The 27,065-nt window shown below is 34.9% G+C and overlaps 1 long non-coding RNA gene across 2 annotated transcripts; it reads left to right on the top strand.

The window, feature by feature from the left end:
• Positions 1-615: 615 nt before the first annotated feature.
• Positions 616-25,926, top strand: LOC138697397 (uncharacterized). Of its 2 annotated transcripts, XR_011331575.1 has the most exons (5): positions 616-1,035; positions 1,992-2,065; positions 16,943-17,145; positions 17,391-17,506; positions 23,250-25,926. It is a non-coding gene; the product is annotated as an uncharacterized lncRNA (long non-coding RNA). The 2 variants fall into 2 exon arrangements; XR_011331576.1 differs by lacking the exons at positions 16,943-17,145; positions 17,391-17,506 and having other exon boundaries at positions 638-1,035; positions 23,250-25,923.
• The last annotated feature ends 1,139 nt before the right edge of the window (positions 25,927-27,065 follow it).

Here is a 27,065-nt window from a genome sequence, read left to right as displayed (position 1 = left end):
GTTCCTTCTCCTATTATAATTATGCCAATATGTGTTGACATTTTTTTCTTATGAAAGAAAGATAATAATGTATATTCATATATTTGCTCCAATTTGAAAATGTTAAAATTCGAATAAAGAAGTTTTGTAGGGTAATCAATAGATTTTTTCGGACAAATTTTGACTATTCTCTTTTATATTCAATCTAGCGGCTTTCTTATGGATTTAGAAACACTGCCCCAAACGCCAATGTCATAACGTAATACAGATTGCACCAAGGATAAATAAATTAATCTTAAAATATTAATAGGGACGTAAATACGAAGTATAACAAATCTATACATAATTTTGCGTAATTCATTACATAAAAATGCAATATATTTTACATCTATAGTGCTCTATTTGTTGTATTAATCTTCTAATATTCAGTCCTTTATATACTGTATTCATTAATCTTTTGGTGTTCTAATAAAGAGTAGCCAGCCGAAGATAGCCTAGCAACAATCTCAGTTCTGCTCGTTACATCTCGACTACAGTTCAAGGTTTTGAGACGGAGGAATTCGCTTACGTAGAAATTGTTCCATGTGAACGCTGATAGAAGCCATCTGACGCGTCATACATTTATCCGTCGGCAGCGGACGCGTTTTCACACTCTGCAGCAGGAGTATTCATGCGCCATAGGTGGATTAACCACAGCCTATTGGTGAAGTGTATTAAACTATGGATTCTAATTGGCTAATGACATCTAAATAGCGTTTGAACTCTTTTCTTATGCGGAATTTCAACGAAGTTACTTATTCCCGTATTGTCTGCGAGACATTCGAATGGGCCAATTTGAACATTGTGTTTACTAAGATGACGCCTGTGGTTTCGTTAAGAGAAAAGTGTCTTAAGATCCATATCGGCTGAATGTTGGCGTGGGTTCCGTTCCAACCGTGCAGCGTCGGTGGCAAAATGATGAGAATCGTTTATTCACGAATTATGGGTATCAGTCGCTATGGCTGCAGGAAAAGAGAAGAACCACGGCGTCGAGTTTGAGTGAAATATTTATTTAAAGTAAGTGATCTGTAATACTTGTAAAAATGAAATTAAGGGGGGGTAATGAATGAAATTTCTATTTTATACATATTTCAAGCTATGTCCTTAATGTTTTGTACAAATAATCACGGTGTAATGGGCAATGATGTGGTGAAGTTTCATTTCTGTGAGTCAATTAGTTTCTGAATTATTAACAAAAATATTTATAAAAATTTACGTATTTCAAAAATGAAATGTTTTGCTCAATTTTTCAGTAAAATGTTTCAAATATTTTTTGGAAGACCAGTTTCATAATTAGTAAAACATCACGCATTAGTTTTCCCATATCTTTACTACAAAAGATGGGAAAAATGTTATAACCAAAATTTTCCATTGCCACTATAAATATTTCATTTTTTATTTTAAAAAAGTATGCGCTATATTGTTAACCACAGTATATAGAACATGCAGTACAAATTTCACGATCCTAGCATCAAAATTATAAGAGCCTTTAACACTTTAATCCTGACGAAATGTGCTGAAAAGAAGTGTGAGAAAATAGCATGTAAAATTTGCATGGAATTAAATTTCAAGGGTGCAGTCATTTAAATATTATGCAATTTTTATGCTTTCGAGCGCCGCAGAGCATGGAAAATTTTTCAACGTATTAATAAGAGATTGCCGTATCATTTTTCACAAGAAAATGAAAGTGTGATTTTCTACTGAAAATGACCAAAATTTCACCCGTCACCTCCCTTAAACTTTAGTTTGGTATTTTTATCGTAAATTATTGTGAATCTTAAAATTATCTGAAATCAAGTAAGCAAATAGGTCTCCTAAATATTTTAAGTAAACCAGCACAATAGTAAAACGAGTACTATTAGCTGAATTAAGTAAAATCAGTGAATTTAACTAAACACGGCGTAATATGTTAAGAAGAGTGGAAATAAAGTGAAGTCAACCTATTTTATTATGAGATATATTGATGGTTACAGAAATCGTGATGAATTTGAATATGATTATGGCCGGTGTTGAACGCAGTACCAAACCGTTTTACAAGCCATTCCACGTAAGTAGTGCAATATAAGACTTAATATTATTGTCAGAAATACTCGTAGAACATAACATAAAACATAATATAAAACATGACATCGTCCTATTACTAGTAAAACCGATTAAGTTCACTTTTTTTTGTAAAATAAGCTAAGTATAGTTCCCTACTTGTCTTTCAGTGCTCTGTATTCTAATAAAGTGGAATAAGTCCGAAATGTTGTAGGCAACAAACCAATTACTTTATTTAACGATTATGATTTTTCGTTGGTATTAATAAAGTTTTAATTGCCGTTTTTACAAAAATGCACTACTGGACTTAACTTGTTTTACTAATAATACGACGTGACATAACATAACATAATGATGTAGGCTATAGTAGGAACTGGCATAAGTTTTTTTTAGAAGTGGGATCCGATGCGATCTTTCCTTAGATCCTCCCGTTGGGATTCGATGCTATCTTTACAGAGACACTCCCGTTTAATACTTGGGCATTGATAATAGAAGAGATTTTCTCCAGGTGTTCTGAAATTCAAATTAGAATTTTAGTGTGATTTACTCCCCCTTGTGCAATTCTCTTAATTTTTACAGAATAAACCTTCCAGTTTTATGTCCTTATATGTAGGCTATATAAACATTTATTTTGTGGGATATGGATGTCATATACGTCATTGATTTTACTTTGTTTCAGATACTCATGTCTATATTTAAGAATATTTTACGATGAATTAAATAATATTGTGTTGTGATAATTGTGGCTATGATATTTTAAAGTCATAACTTGTAAAAAAAGATCATGATTTTTATTATTGTTGTGGATACTAAATACTAAAAAAAAGTATATGATTATGACTCGCGACAAATACATACTGTAGTACGAAATGAAAATATAAAAATTGGAAATTTATCCTTCGAAAAGGTGGAAAAAATCAAATACCCTTGGTGCAATAATAACAGATATAAATGACACTCGAGAGGAAATTAAACGCAGATTAAATATGGGAAATCCCTGTTATTATTCCGTTAAGAAGCTTTTGTTATCCAATCTGCTTTAAAAAACCTGAAAATTAGAATTTATAAAACAGTTATATTACCGGTTGTTCTGTGTGGTTGGGAAATTTGGACCCTCACTTGGAGAGAGGAACATGGGTTAAGGATGTTCGAGAAAAGGTGCTTAGAAAAATATTTCGGGCTAAGAGGAATGTTGTTACAGGAGAATGGAGGAAGTTACACAACACAGAACTGCACGCATTTTATTCACCCAATGCAATTAGGAATATTAAATTCAGGCTTTTGAGTTGGACAGGGCATGTACGTAGCACTTATGGGTTAATCCAGAAATGCATGCAAAATATTAGTTGGGAGACCGGAGGGAAAAAGACCTTTGGGGAGGTTGAGACGTAGATGAGAGGATAATATTGAAATGGATTTCAGGAACGTTTGATATGATGGTAGAGACTGGATTAATCGTGCTCAGGATAGGAACAGATAAGCTTATGTGAGGGCTGCATTGAACCTTGGGGTTCTATAAAAGCCATTAGTAAGTAAGTAAATAAGTAAGCAAGTGGATAGTAAATGTAAATGGAAGTAATTTAAGAGTAATCAATTATTGTTAATTTATAAGTTCAATTAATAGATATTCATGTACAATATGGTTTCAAAAATTTTGTACCGTTAAAAATAAAACAATAGTGATTAGTGATCTGTACTATTTTACCGCGTTGAGAAACATCTTAATAATACAAATGAAAACGTATAGGCATATGTAAAAAATTCAATAATGAAAACGAGAGTTAATTATACACACAGAGAACAGTATATCACAGATATCCTGTGTGAATTAGTTATCATGTTCTATTTAGAATACTGCAAATACGAGAAACGTCATTGAGTTGCTTTTAGTGGCTATAGAAAATTTAGAACATAAGGAAAATCGATGAAATGTGATGTTAGATTTTCATTAATATTTAGTTGAACTCGTATGGAAACGACGTGACGTAGACACACGGCAGATTACAGTATGTTAACGCTGAACAACAAGGCACACTGGCGCCAACTTAACTTATATTGGACCATGAGGTCCGAACCCACTCAATAATTTGTCTTCTTCTTCTTCTTCTTCTTCTTCTTCTTCTTATTATTATTATTATTATTATTATTATTATTATTATTATTAATATTATTGTCTGTCTTCGTGATACGTGGTAGATTGCTTATTGAAATCAGTAACTAACAGATTTTTTAAATAAATAAGGATGTATTATTGATGTTAATTCGTCTCTCAGGTATCATATAAGAATACTTACTTACTTACTGGCTTTTAAGGAACCCGGAGGTTCATTGCCGCCCTCACATAAGCCCGCCATTGGTCCCTATCCTAAGCAAGATTAATCCAGTCTCTACCATCATATCCCACCTCCCTCAAATTCATTTTAATATTATCTTCCCATCTACGTCTCGGCCTCCCAAAAGGTCTTTTTCCCTCCGGCCTCGCAACTAACATTCCATATGCATTTCTGGATTCGCCCATACGTGATACATGCCCTGCCCATCTCAAACGCATGGATTTAATGTTCCTAATTATGTCATGTGAAGAACACAATGCGTGCAGCATTTACGTTGTGTAACTTTCTCCATTCTCCTGTAACTTCATCCTTCTTAGCTCCAAATATTTTCCTAAGAACCTTATTCTCAAACACCCTTAATCTCTTTTCCTCTCTCAAAGTGATAGTCCATGTTTCACAAACATACAGAACAACCGGTAATATAACTGTTTTATAAATTCTAACTTTCAGATTTTTTGACAGCAGACTAGATGACAAAAGCTTCTCAACCGAATAATAACACGCATTTCCCATATTTATTCTGTGTTTAATTTCCTCCCGAGTGTCATTTATATATGTTACTGTTGCTCCAAGATATTTGAATTTTTCCACCTCTTGAAAGGATAAATCTCCAATTTTTATAGTTTCATTTCGTACAATATTCCGTTCACGAGACATAATCATATACTATGTCTTTTCGGGATTTACTTCCAACCCTATCGCTTTACTGGCTTCAAGTAAAATTTCCGCATTTCCCTAATCATTTGTCGATTTTCTCCTAACATATTTACGTCATCCGTTTAGACAAGAAGCTGATGTAACCCGTTCAATTCCAAACCCTCTGTGTTATCCTGAACTTTCCTAATGGCATATTCTAGAGCGAAGTTAATAAGTAAAGGTGATAATGCATCTCCCTGCTTTAGCCAGCAGTGAATTGGAAAAGCATCAGATAGAAACTGGCGTAAACGGACTCTGCTGTAAGTTTCACTAAGACACATTTTAATTATTTGAACTAGTTTCTTGGGAATACCAAATTCAATAAGAATATTATATAAAACTTCTTTCTTAACCTAGTCATACGCCTTTTTGAAATCTATCAATAACTTATGTATTGTCTGTCGAATACAAAATTCTGATCAACAGTTGATCTATTACGCCTAAAACCACACTGATAATCCCCAATAATTTCATCTACTAATGGAGTTAAACTTCTCAAAAGGATATTCGACAAAATTTTGTACGACGTCAACAAGAGTGATATTGCTCGAAAGTTACTACAGTTAGTCTAGTCCCCCTTCTTAAAAATAAGTACGATTATGGACTCCTTTCATTGTTCTGGTACAATTTCCTTTTCCCAAATTGCAAGTACAAGTTTAAAAATTTCGCTAGATAATGCGCTTCCACCCTCTTCAATTAATTCTGCTGGAATTTGATCAATACCTGGAGAGTTGTACTTTTTCAAATTTTCTATCGCAATTTCGACTTCAGAAAGTGTGGGTTCCGGTATAAATGGCTCAGCAGTTTGTATTTGAATTTCGTCCCGATCATTATCATATAAGAATAGTGCTGGAAATTTGGATTTAGAAGATATAGTGACAAATTGATAGGGATAAGTGCAGTTAGGAGAAAAACGTTTGAAACACTCCGTGCTATACAGGGTGTTTAAAAATATGGGGCATAATTTCAGGTATGTATTTCCCACACGTAGACAATCAAAATAGTTCATTACAACATGTGTCCGGAAATGCTTTATTTCCGAGTTAAGGCTTTCACAACATTGAAATTCACCGGAACATTTTTCTTTCCGCAGGTCGTTGCCGGCAAAGGAGACATTAAGAGGGCACTCTGACATTTCATTCCGAGGCGAAGGTTACATTCAGTGTTGTGTAGGCGTTAGACTGTGCGACATGTATTCAAATCAAGAGCTGGCAGAGATAAACTTCATGTACGGTAAGGCGGACGGCAATGCTGCGCTGGCTCGTCGTTTGTACCAGGAGAGGTACCCACAGCGACAATGTCCAGATCGGAAGACATTTGTACATCTCCATTACCGTCTGTGCGAGTATGGAAAATTTAACTCTCCTGGTTTGGGAAGGGGACGACCAAGATCTACAACTCCAGAAGTACAGGAGGAGATTCTGGAGTCTGTGAACATGACTCCTTCTATCAGCACACGAAGGGTAGCGTTGCAAGTCAATGTTCCTCATACGACTGTCTGGAGACTGTTGGAATCCCTTCGGAATCGAATTGTGGCATGTTCTGAGGACATACGCAATAGTCCTGGAGTTTGGGATCGTGTTCGCAGGTCAATGAGACATGGATGTGAGGTCTGTATTCAAGCAGGAGGTGGACATTTTGAACATCTTCTGTAATGACAACGACCTGCGGAAAGAAAAACGTTCCGATGAATTTCAATGTTGTGAAGGCCATAACTCGGAAATGAAGCATTTCCGGACACATGATGTAATGAACTATTTTGATTGTCTACATGTGGGAAATACATACCTGAAATTATGCCCCGTATTTTTGAAACACCCTGTATAATAGCGAGTCCACGTTCTATTATCTACTTTCAGTTTAGAAAGAAATCAAGTACTCAAGTTTAAAATGTGTGCATAATTAAGAGATTCTATTTAATTACTAAAACTGGGGAATTATGCAGAGCAGCTACACATTATATAATGCAGAGAATTTTTATGTATAATGGAGAAGGAGTTTTGTCTTTGGTGGTCGAAATTGGTATTCACAAAAAAAAAAAAAAGAAGAATACAAAGAATATTAGCTACAAGTAAATATGGAACGTAGCCCTTGAACCTAATACTAATAACATACATTTCAAGAGCTTTATATTTTTTAATTGCTTATTTTACGATGATTTATCAACTGCTATCGTTATCTAGCGTCAGTGTGTGAGATGAAGGTGATAATGCCAATGAAATGAGTCTAGGGTCCAGTGCCGAAAGTTACCCAGCATTTGCTCTAAATGAGTTGGGGGAAAATCCCAGAAAAAACCTCAACTACGCATAGGTAACTGTTCCCAACCAGGATTTGAACCCGGGCCCGCTCGTTCCAAGGTCAGGCATGCTAACCGTTACTCCACAGCGGTGGACAAGATCGTTCTTAGATCTCCATTTTGTTACTTTAGCATGCTGCATTATATACTATTCGTAGTCACATCAATATTATGAAAATTAATTTCATGTTACAAGGAAAGGGGGATTTATGAGATTTTTTTTTGTGAACTTGAAGTTTGAGACCACCCAATATTTTTCAAAATTTGTCGCCACTGGCAAGTCAGATTCAAGTTATGTTTGTATTAACTTGTACAATTACCTTTCTGGTATACAGATGGTCTTTTATTCTCGCATGAAGAGACGTAACGTGAAATGCAACTACTACATATTCTTCATATTTCGAATTGCACAGAATAGAAATTTCATATGATTTTGTTGAAAATTATACATGTTATAGATGCTAAATATTTAGTTAATCAAAACAAGTGTCGTAGACCTATTATATTAAACGACAAATTAGTAACCAATGACGTAAATACAAACTCAATTAAATTTTTTGTTAAGTTTATTGATACACGCTTTAACATCTGAGGTGATATCGCGTGTTAGGAACTGTGGGTATACCAGTAGGCCCTTGTTACGAGTATTGTTGAGTTCTTGTTCCTGTTGTGTGTTGTAGATGACTAGTGTTGATGTAGGCCTAACTGACTTTTGCACGATCGTGTTTTTGTTGTATTTACAGTTACTGTTAGGCCTTGAGAATTAGAATTTCCACACAGAGACTTGTTGCTAGGGAAACCACTCTTCATAACATAAAACTATTCTGAAATAGACTCATTACGGTACACTTATTGCTACTTAGTTACCATTACAGTTTAGTTTTGCGAAGGCTTTGGAATAACATCATTCCACGCCGTGGCGTCGCGGTCTAAGGAATCCTGCCTAGGATTCGCATTACGGAATGCGCTCTGGTTCGAGTCCTCAAGGGGAAGAAATTTCCTCATGAAATTTCGGCCAGTGTCTGGGACCGGTGCCCACCCAACATCGTGATGTACTTGGGGAGCTACGATGGGTAGCGAAAATCAGGTTTCGCAAACCAGCTATAACTTGAAAATAGTTCGTGGAAATAATAATAGAAATAAGTTATAGAAAACATCAATTACAATTATAATAAAATAATAGGACATATATTTAACTTAATTACTGCTGTTGTTAGGAATACAAAGAATGAGAAATTGTTTTGTTCTAATTTAATTTATTAAAATTTAATTTTGTATTGAATTTAACTTTCAGTTTATTTTGTTCATAATATATTAATGTGTAATATGTATTCCTCCATTCTGGTTGGATGATTGTTGACCTCTGCTTCGGCATGTGGACATCAGACCAGCAGCCGGCTGGTCGATCTTGGCCCTTCACGGGCCGTAGCGCCATGGATTTACTTTTTTTTTGGGGGGGGAGGGGAATAATATCGCTCTAAATTTTCAATGCGAAATATAGGGTAAAGTTGATACCCCTAATCCCGTGATAAAATTCCAATTGACTGCCATGAAGTTGTGGTCTCTGACTTTTAAATTTTTAAAATACCTAATAGATGCCAGGAAATGTCTTCTTTTCAATTCTATTGACTACTCGCCTTTTGAATAGAAGCAGTCGACTGCAGAAGCTTTTATTCAGTGAAAGGTGGTTGACCAGTAAGTTTTTCTTTCTCTTGTGACTACTTCTAAAGAAACATTTTATATTTGAGGTAAGAATGAATATAGCATAATAAAAATGCTTTATTACTGTAGATTAAAGTCAGCTGAATCAATGTGTATGATTATTTGAACATTGTGAGACAAAAACAATGCTATGGGAGCTTTCCCATTTTCGAATTTATTTTCATATTTCTCCTTCCTGGTTCATTCGACCAGTGATGCCTGTGAAAATTAATATCTGTGAAAGAAATTAGTTCGTGGAAATAATAATAGAAATAAGTTATAGAAAACATCAATTACAATTATAATAAAATAATGGGGCATATATTTAACTTAATTACTGCTGTTGTTAGGAATACAAATAATGAGAAATAGTTGTGTTCTAATTCAATTTATTAAAACTTAATTTTGTATTGAATTTTATTTCAGTTTATTTTGTTCACAATATATTAATGCGTAATATGTATTCCTGTAATTACACAACTATTTTCTATGACATTTGTCTCTTAGGCCCTTCTATGTTGTAATTTCTTGCTTAATCCATTTTAAAACAATATACCATGACTTAAATGTGTTTTTCCACATGTTTGTTTTCTGAGCAGTTAATGAGGATTATTTTAGTATCACGGAATTAGGGTATCACTCACGGAATTAGGAAACCACTATCACGGAATTTGGATCTCTGTCACGGATTTAGGAGCCGTTGTATAACAATGAAGAACCATATATTATATATCAAACCTGTGACACTGTTGACACTGAATGTTGTATAAACTGTAGCTAAAGGTCCAAATAAGTCATTTATTTGTTATTTGAAAATTTTTATTACAATTTTGGCATAAATATAGATTTTATTAAATATGTCACGGAATTAGGCAATTTTACCCTATTGTATTTGCAATTTTAAAAATATGATCGTGCAAAAAATTTTGCACAATACACGTTTGTAAAGTGCAATAAAAATCTCGGAAATTGAAAAATTCGCTCTGCTCATTTTTCAAACTGATGCCTCAATTTTGTAAAAAGCACTTCCCAATCTTGTATCGTAGTATGCTATTGGATTTTGACTAATGTTTATGATATTGGTGATTGAGGCGATGATGATTCATGATATGTAAATTTCTAATCCGGCATTTGCCTTTGTGACTGAGGGAAACCATGAAAAATCCCAGTCAGATTATCCGGCCACGGAATTTTGAACTCGGGACCTCCCAATATGAGTCTCAAACGCTACCGTCTGAGACAACTCGCTCGGTTATTAATTTTTGTATGTAGCGATAAAAATAAAAATGAGTTTTGTGATGCAGAACTTCAGACAAAAGAAAATTATATTCCAAGTTTTTTAAAATGGACTGCACATTGGAAGCGATTATTAAAGCATTGGATAAATTAGTTCAGAAAGACTATTGGAATACGAGTAAATGCCGAAAGTAATGATTAGAAATTTGGTTTTAAAAACGAAAATTGTTAATTTGGGAAAAACATGCTCTCATAGGAAGCACTAAATAATACATTCGTATATATTATTCTTGTTATATGATCGTAATTAGGGCTCGGAAGTAGAGGAAAAATACTTTTTTTTCGAGTATCTGAAGACAAGGTCAAACATATTATACGTTCATTTTGGGTCATTGTAGGCAGAAACTGGAGGGTTTATTTGTCCTTTTTTGCCTTTTTCGGCGATTTTTGGCATATTGGTCTTTTTTAGCCTTAATGGCTTTTCTTTGGCAACTTCAGCTTCAAACGATTACATTTTTACTACAATATTTTACAATTCAAGAATCCACAACGAGATCTCACTTGCTTCAAGTATAGAAGTTTCTCGATGTTTCGGAACGTGCTGTCAGAAAACCGGAGATTCTTGCATCTAAGAACCTGGAGATGACTATTTTGGTATGCTGTAGTGCTAACTGAGGTAGGGTTTCCGAAGTCCAATTTCTGTAACCCTAGTGTGATTAAGCCAAATATGATTCTAATTATAATTTAAATTGGTTTCTCCTGGACGTCCATTGCGGATTCGCCGAATTCATTCTAGGTGGCAAAAATCGTTCATTCTAATTTCTCCAAGTACTTTTTTTTCAACAAACACAGAATTCCTTTTTCAAATTATGTTAATCTACAAAATATATAATGTATGAAAGAATAAACATTTCATTCATATAGTTTTTTCGCACTGTATGTTTTATACCATCAGAATTTTGTATTTTTGAAACATACTCATTAAATATGTGATTGACACTGAAATTATTAATTAATTTCGATCACCTTTTTACGTCCTTTTTTCAGTCTTTAGGTCCTTTTTAGGATACCGTTAGGTCTTTCTAAAGATCTTTTTAGGCAATTTATAGGTGTTCAACTTCCGAGTCCTAATTATAATAGATCTAATAGGACTCATGGCAATGGCAAATGTGAATGACAAGGAAACGAAGTGGCATGTGGATACAGAGAAAACAATATCTATCCTCCTGGTATCGTGTTAGTGTTCTTTCTAGCATGTCCCGAATTATGTTGTCGTAATCAAACGACAAGATAAACGTTGAGGTAGATAGAATACAAGGTTTAGTTGAATAAATTGAAAACCATCTTATTCATTAGCTTACAATATAGGAAGAACTAGGCTTAATCCTAGATCATATATACCCAGATTTTCTTTGCGTTATAGGCTTTGACAGTAACAACTTTTGTCAGGTTTACTATGCTGCCATCTAGTTGTTACATAAGAAGTCACGTCACAACTCCCATTTGAATTGTATTAGCGACTATACTGCCATCTCGTGTTCGTTTATGGCAGACGGGTGGCGATCCTGGTGGTTGCTCTCTTCAAAGTGCTACCGATTTTAACATAGGAATGAGCAATCTATATGTGATCTGGGACTTAATCAATATAGGCGGGAATACTGCTAAATTTCTTTTTGTAACTGTGCATTCCGATGATATTGAGGGAATTGATATTCAAATTTCATCTATCTACAATAGTCAAAAGTAGCTAATGGAACTGGCATGTGTTCAAACAAAAATGATGAAATATCTCAGAATCATCGACACCTCCAACAGACCTTTCAAGCTGTAAATAAATCCCTAAATAACATGCATAAAAATATAGATGGAATACGAGAAAAATGAATATTCCCATAGCTCTAACATTTTACATGATATGAGCAGCATTTTAAAGATGGCCACATAATTGAAAGTGCTCTTAAAAGATTAGAACATTTCCTTTTACTAATGGCGAATACTTGACTGTTTGTTATTCACCCATATGAAGCTAGTTGTTTAGACAAATTTACCGACCAGTCATTGCTCAAGGTAGGACATGGAAGGCCTGGGTAGCATAGTTGGTATAGCGCTGGCCTTCTATGCTTGAGGTTGCGGGTTCGATCCCAACTCAAATCGATGGCAATAACTGTGCTTAAATGCGACAGGTTTATGTCAGTAGATTTTTCTGACACGTAAAAGAACTCCTGAGGGACAAAATTTCGGCACACCGGCGACGCTGATATAACCTCTGCAGTTGCGAGCGTCGTTAAATAAACCATGATTTAAAAAAATTAGAAGGCTTGACTACGCTACAACCGCGTTGAGATGAGATGATTATGGAAATTTATTGGGATGCCACAGGGGAACCGGGAGCTCCCGAAGAAAATCCCTGAGTTACCTGGACCAATACAAGTTGTAAATCGGGACTACACAGAGAATCGAACCCGGGTCTACAGGATTATAACTCCAGCGCTTTAATAACTAGACCACCGTGGTTAGAAATAAGAACATTGTTGTTTATTCAACTGTCCGAAGACAGGTCTGAACCGCACAAGTGATACCAAGAAGACACCACTTATGAGGCAACGAGGCCAGGAGATAATGGGGTAGAGTGGCCAGTTCCTTTCTCCCTTCATTGCATACATCGTCGACTAGCTACATATTAATTACACTAGTCAGAGTTCAGATATACCTATACAAACAAATTATTCTTCCTCTGACACATATCGTCAAGTGAAATGTACTACCTGGTAATAGATGTACATATCAGCCAGAACCTAATCAGAAGATAATCTTCTAAATTTATGTAAACAATATATATTACAGCTGCAGGAAAATTGAGTTCTTAATAGCTCCTCCTCACTTAATGTCTAAAATTATAGCGGGCATATCCTTTATTTTACTCCTTGGTATCACTATGCTAACATCGGCCGACACCAGCTTTGTTTCCCTGTAGTCTACTTTGGTACAAGTTTTACTCGACCGAAACGAGTGAAGCCGCGGGCGTAATGTGAACTATCGCGATGCGGTATTACGAACGCAGGAACAGTAGCGCCACGGCTCCGGGCTGCAGGACTCCACTGTCCTCGGTCGAGTAATACACGCTTTAGCAACCAAAGATAAATTACGCGTATATGTTGTTGTCGCACTAAATTAAGAAAGCCATTACTTCGAAATCTATCAAGCACGTCCATTACCAGCACTTCAAAACGCAAATTCTCAAGTTTGAATGTTATCGTACCTGTCTGTCCGTATTTTACTATTACAGGAGACGGACAATCTTATGCCTAGTTGGAAGGAAGTGATCCAAGGGGTGATATTTACACTCTCTTTTCTCCGGATGTAGTAACAATGTTTTCAGCTACTCAACCGCACTGTTTAGCTGTCCTGTTTCTAGGAAGAACCTAGGAAGCCGCTTAAGTGACCTAAGCACTTCTACTTTCAGGCATATTAAATATTTCAACCAATTGTTACTTCTTGTCTGACAGGTTTCAATTATTCCACATGTATTCGTTAACATCTATTCTAATTATGAGCCAAATGATGTAATTGTACCAGACAGATGAAATCTTTTCATTTCAAAAGATATCAAAAGAATATTTGGATATGAAAAAAAAAATGCACTCTCAAAATATTACAACATATAATACGGAAGGAATTCCATTTGGCGAACTGTCGAAGAAAGGAAAAGAAGTTCACACTTGTGGAGTAACGATTAGCTCGTCTGACCATGAAACCGGGTGGCCCGGTTCGAATCCCGGTAGGAGCAAATTATCTGCTTAAGGTTTTTCCGGGGTTTTCCCTCAACTCAATAAGAGCAAATGCTGTTTAACTATTGGTGCTGAACCCTGGATTCATTTCATCGGCATTATCACTACAGCTAGGAAGTTCGTACCAAAGCAGTAGATTTCAGTTGAGTACAGCGAGGAGTATAGATGTCACCCGCGCCTTGCCCAGCTGCCGCTCTCAACAGATGATACACAGTATGTTCGCAAACAACGCTTAGTGGCATTCTTTGGAGGTGTGTAGAGTCGTGAATAGTTTGAAGAATATTGTAAATTTATATAAATATTTTATATTATGAACAAAGTGAACTGTTCTGTTATTATTGTATTATTTACGTAATATTAATATTATGCAGGATTCCAAAAAGTAAACTCATCTATTATTAAATAATTGCAGCGTCGGCTGGAACAACGTTGTAAGTTACAAAATTTTCATTCGGCGTGTTTCCGTGTAATAATGTTGTATGTCATGTTACCTTGCTATACTCTTTGGCTTGCAACTATCCATCAACGCAGTACGTGAAATTTGTCCACTCAAAAGTTTGCTACCCTATAAGAACAACGTTGTACGTGTATACATTTTTGCAGCTCCTGTAAATTTTACTAAATGTAACTTATAACGTTGTTCCAGCCGACGCTTCAATTATTCAAACAGGAATGTGTAACACGTTTATTTTTTCCCCGATTATTCTTCGTTACATGTTGACGTCTCGTGCTACTATGCATTCAGTTGCGTTATAGTCCAAGTTCAACATCGGAATTATGATACGAACTTCCTAGCTGCAATTACAACAGAAACGAAAAAGTTTCTTGAAAACAATTATGGATTTTAAATTATGTCCCAGATACGACATACACCATTAGATTCACAAAGTGTTTCTTCACTTGATGATTGTAATAAATTCTGTATCATATATCAGATTTGCTGCAGTAGAAGGAATATTTTTAGACTACAAATATTGTTTTTTTTTTCTGAAGCTAAAAGAAGTATTTTTGATAAAATGAAAATGTTCATTATGCTTTATAATGAGGCTACAATCATAGTTGTATATACTTTGTATGTTATTTCTTATATAACTATCGGTAAATTAATTTAGATTGGGAGATTACGAACTTTAGAATTATAAATTTTTGTTTTCTACATCATTTTCTTGTTTTAAAGCTAAGGCCGATTGGAGCACATGTTTGGGTTCAATATATCCCCATTCAAGGGGAGGAAGAGATGTGCGCAAAAAGAGTGTAACAGCGTTATTCGAACACAATGTTCAAAGTGTCTTGTTGGATTATGCATCAAGTGCTTTTACTCATATTATAACAATGTGGAATAATACATTACATTTTCTCTATGTGTAGTATGCTTGTCCAAGGTGGGGAACAAATTATCGAGGATATGGTATTTTAATACAATTATCAATAAACTACCACTGGAGTTGCATTTTATATCAGGTGACAGCATTACAACATGGACTATTGTAGAATAGTGGTTATGTTAAAAAAAAATGTAACTTAAGTAGGCCTATGTGTTACTTTCTTGCAGTGACATTATACAATTGACACTAGGTTTCATTCTAAGCAGCTTTTATTTTGTTCAGGACATCCATTATGATAATTGACGTACAAGGTTTCCAAGAAGCTGTGACAAACAACTTCATTTTAAAATAACTCGCCGTCTCCACGGGAATTTGCAAGGTCTAAAAATAGCTACTCTTCCACTAATGTCCGTTGTGTCATAAAGCCCAGAGTCAAGGTTTCCTGTCCAAGGTACAAAGTGGAAAAAAGTCATCAAAACTCACAATTCTCCGTCTAAAAGAGAAATATTTTCCCACGCGAATCCACTCAAAATATATGTTTTAAGTCCAAGGGAATCCTCAGAGAAGCGTGTATCGTATGTACCGCATGTGGCGATATTCCCCTGTGTTTCCAGCCCTGTTTTGAAATTTATCATACTCGGCATACCATTCAGAGATAAGTTTATATTATAATCACACTTAAAGTTTGTTTATAAAATACATTTACGCAGTATTTTCTTGTAAAATAATCATTATCTGTGCACACTGCTAGTTGCGTAAAAACTATGTCCATCACAGCCAGCATGTATGCGTGGATTCTATGTCCATAACAGCGAGGGGATTAATATATATTTTTTGTTTTATTTTATATCTATTGCAATTATATTATGTTTTATGGTTTTTGAATGCGCATTAATGTTATTTATTTTTAAATAACTGTCTCATATTCATTAATATTTTATGTTAGTTTTATTTTATTTTATATCTATTGAAATTAAATTATATAGCAAGTGTTCCTAAACCAGGCAATATTAGAGGTACACAATCAGTGGAACACATTTATTTACTTTTTTATTTTTTAATTAATCATTCTTATTCTCCCCACCACTGTCTAAACTCGTTCAATGTCAATTTATTCTACACTGCAATAATTCTTTCAATAAAATTTCTTCTTAGAATAACTCTTCTCTGGTTCTCAGCCAGGTGAGTTGGAGATTTGCTTCCAAGCTTTCGACGGCTGCCATCTGACTTCATTCCCTGAAGAAGATGTATGATCTGCAAATATTATGCAAGCTTGCAATACCACATCCGACAATTGTTCGGATTGTCGAGTAATGGGAGAATTATTGTGGTGTAGAATAATTGACATTGAACAAGTTTAGACCCTGGTTGGGATAAGAAGATGCATAAGGTGCAAATCTAGCGGAAGAATGATTAGTTAAAAAATACCATACTCTGACAAACTGAAATGTGATATGTGTATTCGAGGCATGCAATAACAAGACATGTATGCTATCTACCCCACTGTAGGATATAAGGAAGATCACAATGAATGCAACCTTATTCATAACAATGAATTACCAACAACATTGCGATCCCTATCATGTTGAGAGATGTGATAGCTGTCTGCATATAGTAACCTTCTGAACCCTACTCTATTGGAACCGGCAGTGGCAATATACGAGTGCGCTGAGACGTGCGATGTATACCAAGAAGGACTTCATCGCGAAAATGTAAGCACATTTAACTATTATTCATTTATATTATATATGTACTTTTGTTTTATTTCATATTTACTATATATTTTTTATGCTTTTTTTCGAACGGTATATTTTATATATTTTTGTTTTATCTTATATCTATTGAAATTATATTATGTTTTATGTATGGCTTAATTCATTTTTAAACACATGTTCATGTACAGTAATATTGTAACAGCAGCCATTGGATTAACATATATATTTTTTTTTTAATTTAGATGTTGCAGCAACCATGTGAACCAACACTTCATCGTGAAAATGTAAGCAAATTTAACTATATATTTGCTTCCAAACTTTCGACGGCTGCCATCTGACTTCATTCCTTGAAGAAGATGTATGTTCTGCAAATATTATTTACTTACTTACTTACATTTTTAAACACATGATATGAGTAAAAGCACTTTATACATAATCCAATAGGAAACCTTATACATCAGTTATCATAATGTACGTCCTGAAACAAAATAAGAACGGTGTAGCATGATACTTATTGTAAATTGTATAATGTCACAGAAAAAAGTAACACATACTTACATTTTTAAATATATGATATGAATAAAAGCACTTTATAATAATCCAATAAGACACGTTGAACATTGTATAAGAACAACGCTGTTACACCAATTTTGCACACATCTCTTCCACCTTTTGAATGGGATATATTGAACCCAATTGTTATTATTTAAACACACTCTTGCACTTTTACATGGAGGTTCATAAAATCCATGTGGTACTGTATTAACTCCATCTTGTATACAACACAATCACATCTCCAACTACCACAATTTAAATCTGATTATTGTTTCATGAAAATAAAGTCCCCATCTCTTAGTGGGGATATTTTTGTTAAGACTAAAGTACTTTAAGTAATTACAATCACATTTCCAGCTATCACAACCACAATTTATCGCAGTTCTGGAATTTAACGATTCTTCTTTCTCATCCTCTTCCACATTCCAAGTACGTATAATCATATTACTCTTTCCTACATTCCAGGTATCTGATACAACACTCGCTTTTCCTTTCAATGCTTCGGGAACACTCTTTATATATAAAACATAGTCTTCACCATCATCCAACACACGTTTACTTTTCTTTTGCAGTCTAAATGTAGCCCACTTTCCATCGGGTGTTTCAATCTCCATATCTTTCATTTGTCTGTCATAATTTTCAAAACTCAAATGAAACTTGACGTCATTCAATTCATTTTCATCAGTAACTTTTATACCAACGTCTACATACCCATACTCCTTCCGCTCCACTCCTGAGATATTTATTCCAACATTATCAAATACAATCATCATCTGCACCTAATTACCTATGTTAAAATAAAACATGTTTGACATCGATTGTCTCTTATGCTACTGCAAACACTGTGGTAACTCCTTCTGTATTTATTGCTCCGGTGTATTCAGCTGGCCGGGGAAGGGCAACAGGTGGACACTGAAATATATGCAACAGCATGTCGAAAATGTGACATATATGCAACAGCATGTCGAAAATGTGACATATGTGCAGCAACATGTCGAAAAATCGTAATCTTGTGACATATGCAACAACTTGTCGAAAATCGTAATCTTGTGACATATAGATAGCGATTATGTGTATGCAATCAATACAATATTTGTGTAATACACCGTGTTCCGCTTATAAGTATAATAAAAGAAATAGTTATAATTTCATAACAATGCATGCAAATGGGTTAAGATTGGTACCATTGTAAAGAGGAAATTGGGAAGTTTTAATCCATTGTTGTTACTTATTTTTAGAAGACTCACGCATGCGCAGATCATTAAATAAGAGAATTCGTATCGTATCTTTAGTCAGTCAGCATGTGTCGTAATTGAACACCAACGGGATTCCCCTAAATGGAATGTTTGGTGTGGGATCATGCGTGACAGAATCATTGGTCCCTATTTCTTTGCTGAAAAGACAGTCACTGCAAACACGTACCTGGATATGTTGCAACTGTATGCTGTGCCACAACTCCCAGATGGAGCAATTTTCCAGCAAGATGGGGCTCCACCACACTTTGCCAACATGGTTCGCACATTCTTAGACGAACAATTCCCTGCAAGATGGATCGGAAGAGGATCACCGTACATCACATGGCCTGCCAGATCACCAGATCTAACACCACCTGATTTTTTCCTGTGGGGGTTTGTTAAGGACCAGGTCTACAGGACGCCAGTACGTGATTTGGCAGACTTACAAGAAAGAATTTATGCTGCTGTCAACAATGTTACACCACAGATGCTTCATAACACTTGGGTCGAGGTTGAATACCGGTTGGATATTTCCCGTGCCACCAATGGAAGCCATGTTGAGGTTTATGGAACATAAGGTAACAAAAATTCCCAGTTTTCATTCTTTGTAGCAGTTGGTTTCAACTATATACTTGTATTAATTCAGAAGTTATAGCTATTTCTTTTGTTATACTTATAAGCGGAACACTCTGTATAAAACATTGCAAGTGGTCATCGAACAATCACAGAATATCAATGCAGGCTTGCATCATATAGCAGATAGCGATTATGCAAATGTAATCACAAACATGACAAATACATCAGCATTGAGCACGTGCGACTTTTAACTGCTATATTCACTGTATCATGAACGCCTCCAAATCGTACTTTCGGTAATAATGTATGGCTTAAAGTAAATCCACTAAATGTTACTTCAAAATGTATTACATTGGAATCCTAATACAATTTTCGACTAACTCCACTATTCCAATTTCTATTAGTACTTGCGAATTTCCTAATCCCACTCCCAATACCAAATTTCAACCCCCAATCTCCATTACTATTCATCAATTAAATTACCATTCACATGTCACTTTCAAATGTACAAACACGTGTATTTCACCCCCCCCCCCAAGTATACAAACTTCTATGAAGATATGTAATTCAAATTATTACGTCACATCCAAACTTCAATTACATACCTGCACTTGTGCATGACGTCACTCTTTAATCTTGCATTCTTAGATGTCCCTTTATGACGTCACATGTCACTTTCAAATATAGAAACACGTGTATTTCAACCCCCACCTACAATTAACTATAGAAATTTGACGCAACACTTTAAGCCACACCCCCTCCATGACGTCATACTTTAGCCACGCCCACTTTTGACGTTACATGTAACCCCTACCTCCACCCTACCACCAGCCTACCTCCAGTCAATCCGTACCTCCACCCTGATACCTGCCTACCTCGAGTCATTCCCTATTACCTCCCTAATACGTGCCTAACTCCAGTCACACCCTATTACCTCCATAATACGTGCCTAACTCCAGTCACTCCCAATTACCTCCCTAATACCTGCCTACGTCCAGTCACTCCCTATTACCTCCCTAATACCTGCCTTATACCAGAGTTACCCGTAATTTCTTATCTACTAATGTTAGTCGGGAGGCCGGAGGGAAAAAAGACCTTTGGGGAGGCCGAGTCGTAGATGGGAGGATAATATTAAAATGGATTTGATGGAAGTGGGATATGATGATAGAGACTGGATAAATTTTGCACAGGATAGGGACCGATGGCGGGCTTATGTGAGAGCGACAATGAACTTGCGGCTTCCTTAAAAGCCATTTGTAAGTAAGTAAGATGATGCTACGATCCCAGTCTCTGTCTGAACCATTACTGGTCAATCACCATAGTATGAAAGTTTAAGAGCGGGAGGAGAATAAGAAAAGTGAAGAAGAAGAAGAAATAAAAACTTGTACATTCCCCAAGTGTAATAAAGCGCGACAATGAAAAAAAAGTGGTTGATAAAACAATACATTCATGTAGTGTGTGTGATAATAAAAGAAGAAATTAATGTAATAAGTTATTATTTCGAGTGAAGACAAATCCAAATCTGTATTCCTTGTGATTGGGAATGGCTAACTGGTGTATTGGGTGGGGGGAGTAACCTATTCTTACCTCCTTGTCATTGTGGATTTGATGTGAGGGTGTGATGGGTAGAAGGAAACAATAACAAAATAAAACAATAAGTATATTGATTAGAATGCAATGATTATTCAAATACAATTCCTATTAATGAATCCCAAATCTGAAGGTGTTTCCACCAAAATTGAAGAAATTTTACTGAAAGAATTATTGCAGTGTAGAATAATTGTATTAAACGAGTTTAGACAGTGGCGGAGAGAAGAAGAATGATTAGTTAAAAAATTAATAAATAAATGAGAAGAATATGATCTAGCAATTGTGTATAAGATTCACAAGATCAGAGATGCATGATTACATATTGAAAAGACTACTCAGCAATTATGTTATCATTCACACAGTTGTTTAATTCTTAAGATTGTCATAGTTGTCTGAAAAACTTCTTATGTCAGCGCAATGAAACATGTATGTCTCCCTCCTCGCGCTCTGCTAGTGCGAAGAAATATGTCTGTATTCGCGAATACCGCCCACGCACACCACATTACTCGACAATTACATCACAAATCACCAGGTGCGGTTTATAAGTGCTACAATTACGGCTCCAAATCCTACTTTCGATTTCCGAAGGATTATAAAACGTGAGTCAACAACATTCTTTAGTACACCAACTGCATTCATCTCCGTGTTGCTGGAACAATAAAAATTAGCTTCTTATTTAGACCTAATAAATAAATAAACAGAAGTTAAAATGTTATGGAAATTTTAAGGTTTTATCAAATTAATTTTATTTGTATCCATATGCCTTTAGTAATTATTAAAGCATCATATTGCTATCAAATTTATCTTTGCAGCTATCTGCAATGGGTACATAAAGCGTTATTGTAAATTCATTCATAATGTCGGAATTAATCTTGTCTCACTAGCCTATAGCAAAGACAAAATAATACGTAACAATTAATTACGGAACGTAATACGTAGTATGCATGTATGTAAGTAAATCCACTAATCAATCCAATAAATGTTACTTCAAAATGTATTAAATTGGAATAATAATAATAACAATAATAATAACAATAATAATAATAACAATAATAACAATAATAATAATAGTAATAATAATAATAATAATGTATGTGTTTAATTCAACACCTTGCAAAATTAATTTTTTATCAATACGCATTACTCAGCAATGGCGTCATCGGTATTGCAAGCTTGCGTAATATTTGCACAATATAGCAGTTGTTCGCTATGAGCACATGCAAACGTAATCAAAACATATGGAATTACGTTCACACCCAATTACACATGGCGCTGAAAAGTTTTTACGCCATCAATAACTCCCAAATTCCAATCTCAAATAACACTTGCGAATTTCCTATTCCCACTCCCAATCCTCAATCCCTAATGCCCAATCCCCATTACTATTCATCAATTAAATTACCATTCACATAAAATTTTCCTTTTTCCAACCACGATAAATAATAAACGTCAGGCTCCGCGCTGAAAAAATTATTATGCCAGCGAAACAAACATGTCTGCACTTGTGCATACCCCTACCCACCCAAACATGTATGAACTTGTGTATTTCAAATTCCCCAACCCCATTCCCACCCCCAACTAGAATTAAATATACAAACATATGTGAATTTGTGTATTACAAATTATTACGTCACCAATAACCCCCATTCCCCTTTCCAACTTCAACTACATATACAAAACATGCCTGCACTTGTGTTTTTAAAATCCAAACCGCCAAGTCTATGACGTCACACTTTAACTTTGCACTTTATGACGTCACACTCACCCACCCACTATGACGTCACACTTTAGTCACGACCACCTATGACATCGCATATTAGGCACGCCCCCTTATGACGTCACTTGTCACGCCCACTTGTAACACTTTAAACCACGCCTACTATTTACCCGCCTGCCTACCTACCTACCTACCTATTATCTGTGTCGTCACAATAATTTCTTATCTACTAACTTCCTAACTCTAGTTATCACCTTTATTTCATTCAGACACAAAATAACCTTGAGATGTTCGTACAGAGTCGTAAAATAACCCACTTAAAAAAAATAAAATTACACATGCGGTGATCGCAAACACACAAAGATTGGAGTGCGTGGGCGATTCTTTATTTTCATATGCGCAATTCTTACATAATTTGTATTCTACAGATGTACCAGCGATGTCACACGCATCAAGTTGTCTCCTGTCATGCCCATTCGCGGAACACCCCGAGAGACGTCTTGTAGACCAGGACAACCTCGGCGACGACTGCTGCGATGCTTAGGCTGTCGTTTATGGTATGAAGTGCTGTGCATACGACACAGGCCGGTGTGATGGGAAGAGCTACTATACCATAAACCAAGGGAGCCGTCCAGGCGAATTCTCGCCTTGCTCCGGAGGCAAATGCGGATCAAATAAAAGCACTTCATTCAATCCAAATCATAGTAGCAAAATTTAGTTCAGATTAGAATGTTTCTATGATTATTTACTCATTAGTGTAAATTAGACTATTTTTATTACTTTTTAAATTTAGATTGGAATGTTTCTATGATTATTTGTATGTAGTGTTTCTGATGAAGCAGATCAAGAAGAAGAAAAAATATGAGGCAAGAAAAATAAAATATATGTTGAACTACAAGGTTTATCAACGGTAATCTCAATAGAGGTTTTGATTTATCCAGAGAAAATCAGTATTCCTTGCTACGTATCAGTATTCCATGCCAGGGGTGTCAACTACTCTATAATTATCTAGTAGTCTGCTGTATTGCTGGGCAGAGAAATGCATTTCAATGAATGGACGTCATATTGAGCACCTCCTATGAACAAATGTTCAGATCCCAGAAAGTATGTGTTGTAGGACTCATGTTTATTAGACATTATTTTCTTGTTTTGATGCATACTATCACCACCTAAAAATTGGATACTTTTTTTAACATCCTATATATATATATATATATATATATATATATATATATATATGATGACCAGATTCACATCGATAAAAAGAAAGACGACACAAAGCGTAAAAAAAGAGAATATTGTCCGAAAAGAGGGAACAGAGAATATGTACTTAGATTTGGGCTTAGGCCTATATTATACTTTAAATTATGTCAGTATCTATTTTATTACAACAAATTTACAGTACAGATTTAGGGTTATATCATATTTAAAAGTATGCTAATATCTATTTTATCACAAAATAAGTGTGATAAAACTTAATAATAATAATAATACTAATAATAATAATAATAATAATAATAATAATAATAATAATTTAGAGTTAGTTACAAATTAAAGTCAAGGGAACTATAATATTAAAGAGGACAGAAAATATTTATTTACACTTAGGCTTAGGCCTAGTCTATATTATACTTAAAATGATGTCTATATATATTTTATTACAACATACTTATGATAAAACTTAATAATATAAAATTATTTTATAGTTAGCTACATATGAAAGCAACGACCATAACACATAGGAACAAAGAGAGTTATAATCGTTGGCAAAGAGTATATTCTGTGGATGCTACTGCCACCTACTGGCAAATTACTTGAAAAAGGAGTCAAATCAGATAATTTCAAAATATCAGGCATACAAGTTACGAAAAGAGGACATTTCTTGATTTTTTTAAAATCCGCTCGGACCCCGGACAAGGGTCTAAAAAGGAGGACATGTCCGGACAAAAGAGGACATCTGGTGATCCTATATATGTGTTGTATTACGATCTACTATGAGAGTCAGATTTTTTATTTATAAATGAAGAGTCCACTGCAAGAATGATGGATGTCACTTTCTTGTCGAAAATGAACCAAGACTGTCAATGGATAGCTTAAGATATATAGAATGTACATACAGAGTTTTATGGCATTAATCATTGCCCAGTAATAATCGGAAAATCTCAGTTAACGTTTGAGCGCTAAGCATTTCAAACTTTCAATTGCTTCTCCTGCAAAATGTATTCCAAATGACATCCATCATTCTTGCAGTGGACTCTTCAAATTAAGGTTACTTTTTGACTCAGCCTCGCATAAGCAAGTGTAATAGAATATAGTTACCAAAATATAATATGATATATTAATTATATCAACGTAGAATGTAGATAGATTTTCGGATGAAAAATTATAATAAATTAAGTGCCATTTGTTGTGAATTTCTGAAAAATTAACTGCACGCGCCTATTGGAATCTTACAAATTATCGTTGAATGCATGTCATGTTAGTTTTTGGGATGATATCTTGTCTGCAAGTTGAGGAAAGATAGTAGTTTATGTTTTTGTTTTGGAGTACGGTGAATGATTAGTATGTTTTATTATATTTTTCAATTAAAAATATAAATAAAATTAATTTAATCGACACAATGCGAATGATACTAAATTATTATGGGGAACATGAAACATATATTGAGATAGAGGTTGTAAAATTCATGATATTGTACTGGTATCTCACAGTTCACATTTTAATATTATGGATTCACGGAAAGAGAATAACCAATGGGCTGATTATCAAGCGGCGTCAGATGTGACGAAAGTCGTGACGTCAACACAGAGAGAAGTCAATAACAACATTTAGAATTTAATATCTCAAAGAGCGAAGGCTGCAAAAATAAAATATGGTACAGGCGTGTTGCATCCAGTAGCTGTAAATATTATAATACGAGAGGCTTAATGTTTGCTTTAGGTAAATTACAAAATCCTCCAAAAATATAAGTGTGCATTTGTCATTAAAATACAAAAAATACGAAACAAGCTTTAATCTACAATTTCTCCCTGTTACGCAAGTGCTCTTGAGAGGAACTAAGTTTGTTATTTCTGAAATTTCTAAATGGAAATATGTTAAATAAAATTACTGACGTGAAATTCGCTTTACCATTTCACGAATAATTAAAATTGAGGATTATAGGTTACTGTATAAATAACAATTCATCAGAACTGTGAATATATGTTACTTGTACGTAAAGTAACTGAAATCAATTATAAACAGAAATTGCTTTGATTGTGTCAGCAGTTTCCAAAGTTTCTAAGATTTGTGCTGTGTCAACGTTCAGTACATTTATTCCAATGATTAGCATTCGTCCTGTTAGGTGTTCGGTATACGTATAGCTGATTCCTAGTTTGAATTTCATAAATAATACCACGAGTGAGTTTCATCTTATCGATAATTTCACAAGAGCGGAGGGAAGCGAAGCGCGAGGGAAACTAGGCTATCTCAAAAGATTAATCCACGACAGTTATTTTGCCAAGACTATTTCGTGAATTTAATTTCACTGAACACCAGTAACAAAATAAACATTACAACAAACTGTATTATTTTTATTCAATTTCATTACTTGCATATCGAATGAGTTTTACTCTGTTACTGGACACCAGAGTATCTGTACGTCAGTTTCACTGTGTTTAATATTTGTTTATATATTATAATAAAAGTTGGAAGAAGAGCAGTTTGCCTTCAGGAAGGGAAAAGGTACGAGAGGTGCATTTGGACTGCTACGAACAATCGGCGAGATATACCTAGAAAAGAATGAAGAAGTGTATATAGTATTTGTGGACATTGAAAAGGCGTTTGACAGAGTGAAATGGAATGAACTGATGGGGATCCTAAAGAAAATTGGCGTGGATTGGAAAGAGGGAGGTTGTTCAATAACCTTTATATGAAATAACGAATGAAAGTCAGGATAGAAGAAGAAATGTCAGAAGGAAGTGAAATAGGGAGAGGAATACGACAAGGACGCCCTATATCACCTACCCTGTTCAACATTTACTGGGAGGATTTAGTGAAGAACTGTTTTCAGAACATGGGAGGAGTAATAGTAGGAGGAAGAAGAATAAAGTGAAGAACTGTTTTCAGAACATGGGAGGAGTAATAGTAGGAGGAATAAGAAAAAATCTCTGATGATATGGCGTTGTTAGCAGAAGAGGAATTCTAAATGAGACAGTAGAGCAAGTGGACAGTTTCAAATACTTGGGATGTACTATAAGCAGTAA

This window comes from Periplaneta americana, chromosome 1 (genome assembly GCF_040183065.1).
Source record: "Periplaneta americana isolate PAMFEO1 chromosome 1, P.americana_PAMFEO1_priV1, whole genome shotgun sequence".
Taxonomy (NCBI): domain Eukaryota; kingdom Metazoa; phylum Arthropoda; class Insecta; order Blattodea; family Blattidae; genus Periplaneta; species Periplaneta americana.
This window is presented reverse-complemented; position numbering and strand designations above follow the sequence as displayed.